The 4,468-nt window shown below is 42.7% G+C and overlaps 1 pseudogene; it reads left to right on the top strand.

Moving 5' to 3' along the window:
* Window positions 1-3,580: 3,580 nt before the first annotated feature.
* On the top strand, window positions 3,581-3,679 carry LOC128411664 (uncharacterized; annotated as a pseudogene).
* The last annotated feature ends 789 nt before the right edge of the window (window positions 3,680-4,468 follow it).

Genomic DNA, 4,468 nt, shown 5'->3' with positions numbered 1-4,468 from the left:
AAAGATCTCCCTCCATACATTCTGTTCTAGGGGTTCTCCAGCTGCTCCCCCCCATGAGATTCCTGTGAATAGGGCATGATGGAAACGGACAGATAATCTAGAACGGTTCTTCCCAGTAGGCCTCCTAATGTGAAGAAAACCTTCTGAGAGGGAACCTGGTACTATTCCCTCCTGCCATCTTCCCCTTGCCCTCTTCCTGGCTCTGTTGTCTTGTTCACATGGCCAGTCTAGGGAAGGTTTTTCCTTATAATGACCCATTGGGTCTGGCAGGCCAGAGCTGAACTCAGATGTCAAAAAGTGGACTTTGGAGGAACACTTTTCTTGCTCCCTCAGCTCTACCTACCTGTGAACCATAATAACTAATGGCTATTGTGAAAGCATTTTCCAATATCTAAAAGTTGAGGTCCTAAGTCTGGCCTCCTAGAAGCTTGACTCAGAGTTTCAGGAAAATTTCTACCAGCATCCCAGAAAGATCTTTATTAAGCCAGTCTGTCAACTATGGACCTAAAACTTTCTTCATTACATGCACAAGCAGGGGAAGGACTTCTGGAATCTTTTTCTTTTTTTAGGCAGGGAGAATAGCAGTAAAAATCCCGCCTGTTGCCTTGGCAAGTCACTGTTAGCTAGAACAAGCAGCACTGGGATTGGCTGGGCTCATGGTGAAGCATTACTGTTTTGCTGTATCTCTCAGTGGTTTCCCCCCATCCTCACTGCAGTATGTGATGTGCGCTTCAACAGGGTTGTGGAATGAGATAACCAAGTCTTTTTAAACAAACTAGGCAGGGGAAGGTAGAGTGTCTGCTGAGGAAGAGGTCCGGACAACGAGAAAATCTCAGTGATGCAGTTTATATACACTAACACGGAAAAGATGCTTTTTGCTGCAGTCAGTATTGGTATGAATGTCAATGGAAAGAACAGAATGGAGGGTTTCCAAGTCTGCACAAGTGAAATAGACAGCCCTGATATATTGCACAATATTGCTCCAAAACTTTGAGAGGTATTTGTTGGGATTATACTACATACCGATTGGGCTGAGGTAGAATAGCAGATCCATCCAAAAATGATGTTGCTTTTTCCATGAGCCAGAGAATTATCTTCCATGAATAGTGCATCACAAAAGAAAACCTGGCAAAAGGCATTTCTGTTCTTAGAATGAGCTATTTATTCTTTCTGCTTTCCATGCTTCTCTTTCTTGTAACAGATTCAGTTTATAATCTGTCCACTGCCTTAGTCTCCATTAAGAATTGCTGGTTTGGACTTCTGCTCTCAAAATTAATTTTTAAGCTACTTAAAGGCTAGAACTTCCAGACGGTTTTGTAACGTGGATGGCATGTCAGATGGAGAGTCTTCTGAATCAGAAAAGAAAAGCAATACCATGAACATAGAGAATTAATTTAAATTAGTATAAATATCAAGAAACAGAATTCTGTACTCTCTGAAATAGGGCTTTGCCCCCAAAGTGGTGTGGGTGTATGTATACATACATACAGTTATGTAGGAAAGTAGGGAAAATATTATCTCTATAATATATCTAAATGACTTCTGTTGGAAAGTTTGTTTAAAAAATATGAACTAGACTGGTGGGCTAGTGCTGGCAGAGGAGCCCAAAGTTTCTGCTCCACTAGAGCATACACAAAACTAAAGTGTTTTGTTTCTCCTTGAAGAAAACGCATAGCAGTCCAATCCTAACCATACCTTATCAGAAGTAAGTCCTTTTGAATTCAGTGAAGCTTACTCCTAGGTAAATGGGAGGATGATTTCAGTCGAAACTAGGAAAATAAACAATGTGCAATGCAAGCCTTACAATGTAGATATTATTGCAATGTATATACTTTGCTGCATAAATGCCTGCTTAACATTATAAATATTAGTGCAGATCTAGCGAAATATAGTATGTATTGAACTTGAGCGTGTTGTAAACCACATTGTGATCCTTGGATGACGAGCAGTATGGAAATTTAATAAACAAACAAGCTTGTAACCTTGCCACTGGTCGTGTCCCAATTCCTAATATTTTTAGTCAGGAAGTGGTCAGGTTGTAATATAAATGAATGAATAAATAAATGTTAAAGTAAAGGTAAAGGTACCCCTGCCTGTACAGGTCAGTCTTGCCAGACTCTAGGGTTGTGCGCTCATCTCACTCTATAGGCTGGGAGCCAGCGCTGTCAGCAGACACTTCCGGGTCACGTGGCCAGCGTGACAAGCTGCATCTGGCGAGCCAGCGCAGCACACGGAACGCCATTTACCTTCCCGCTGGTAAGCGGTCCCTATTTATCTACTTGCACCCGAAGGTGCTTTCGAACTGCTAGGTTGGCAGGCGCTGGGACCGAGCGACGGGAGCGCACCCCGCCGCGGGGATTCGAACCGCCGACCTTTCGATCGGCAAGTCCTAGGCGCTGAGGCTTTTACCCACAGCACCACCCGCGTCCCTTTTACTTTTTAACATTTAATAACATTTTAATAAATGTTAGCTACACATTTATATCCCAAATAAAGGTTGCCTACTGTTATATCCCAGAATAAAGTTCCTGAGATGTAAATTCTTGCACCTCCACTGTGTGCTGTGCAGTCAGTGCTCAGAGAGTGCCTGCTCCTAGGTAGCAATAGCTGCAAGGAGCCAACTGTGGCTGTTACCAACATGGAGCGTCCTAAAGCCCAAGGCCAAGGTTGTTGCACTGATTCTCCCACCCCCTGAGGGCTGGGGCTGGGGCCAGGGCCAGTGAGGGACCTTTCTGAGCTCTTGGGCCCTTGGCCAGTGCCCTGGCTAGCCCACTGCAGGAGCCGGCCCTGCAGATGAAAACGCAACAGAAACCTCTGGCAGGCCTTTGTGTTGTGGAAATTCTGGAAAGCATTTTTGGCTGTCACTGCACACTTACACAAGCTTCCGTAATGCAGAAGCTGGATGAGACACCGAAATCAAATTCCTCAGCAAACTGGTCTTCCAAGCAGACCAGAGGGTTGACCTTCTCCCATTAATGCCACAAATCATCAGCTGAGATATATTCCCGGCCTTGTGACTCACACATCATTCCATGACAGGGATTTCTACACACCAAACACTTTTTCCTGAAAACAATGACTTCAGATGGCATTTGGGTTGCTACATTCATTGGCAGGATTTGTCTGCCACATTTGATAGATTGTGGACGGGGGCTGGCGGGCGGGCAGGCAGGAGGTGCTAATCCATAACAGATTGGGTAGCACCATTACTGAGGAACGAATGCTCCTGGGTTCTGTGCATGTCTTTTGATTTGCTGTGCATCTGTTTATTTCACTCCCAGATTTGACTTTATTTGTGCCCAAATGGAAATATAAGCTTCGTTATACAAACAGCCTACCCAGCTCCAGTCCCAACAACTGGGGATGCCAGGATAAAGATCCCCACACATATAAGCAAGGAAAGGGAAACACACTTTCTGTAAAGAATAACTGCTGTCTTGCTCCCCTTTGTTATATGTGATTACTGGATCTAGCCAGAATTTATTGTGGCATGCCACTCTAATCTCATAGCAATGTGGTTCCAGGGTTTCGATGTACTTATCAAGGGTTTGTGTTGCCTTTGGAATGAAGTACAGTAGAGACTGTGGTGTTGGCCTTTTGGCTAAGATCAAGTGTAGTATCTGTTCTTATTAGTTTATAAGATATGGTTTATTTACACATATATACAACCTGAGCCTACGATGGAGGGGTTCACAGCATTAACACCCCAAGAGGGTCTTGCTTCTGCCATAACAGTGGAATCCATGCTATGGATACCATATTTTTCCGTCTATAAGATGCCCCCATGTATAAGACGCTCCCTATTTTCGGGGACTCAGATTTAAGAAAATGGGGGAAGACACTACCCGTGTATAAGACGCCCCCTAATTGTTGACATTTTTTTTGGAAAAAACCCTATACATGGAAAAATATGGTAATTATTGATTTATGGTTCTAACTGGCTGGACTTCATATCTATCTGTCTATCTATCTATCTATCTATCTATCTATCTATCTATCTATCATCTATCTATCATCTATCTATCTATCTATCTATCTATCTATCTATCTATCTATATCTATCTATCTATCTATCTATCTATCATCTATCTATCTATCTATCTATCTATCTATCTATCTATCTATCATCTATCATCTCTCTCTCTCTCTCTCTCTCCCTCTCCCTCTCTCTCTCTCTCTCTCTCTCTCTCTTGTGTTCATGCACAACTTTATTACTGTAATTTCACAGCCTGTTTAAAACACATTTGCATGCTATCAGTCGCTTTCTTGGGACAGTGAATGAAACCAATATAGGAAAGTTTATTGGAGTTTCTGGTTCCCTAAGGGAAGGTCACAATGAGAATATTTGCAGAAATTGAACAGAGGTGAACTTCTTGCCTGCCGGAGTCTCCAGCCCTTATTCCATGGCATCATCAAACCTCTGTGTTACTTTCTTTTCATTTTTTTGTAACTTTATTATCATTTATTG

This window comes from Podarcis raffonei, chromosome 3, assembly GCF_027172205.1.
Source record: "Podarcis raffonei isolate rPodRaf1 chromosome 3, rPodRaf1.pri, whole genome shotgun sequence".
NCBI lineage: Eukaryota > Metazoa > Chordata > Lepidosauria > Squamata > Lacertidae > Podarcis > Podarcis raffonei.
The sequence above is the reverse complement of the archived record's forward strand: the minus strand, read 5'-3'. Positions and strand labels throughout refer to the sequence as shown.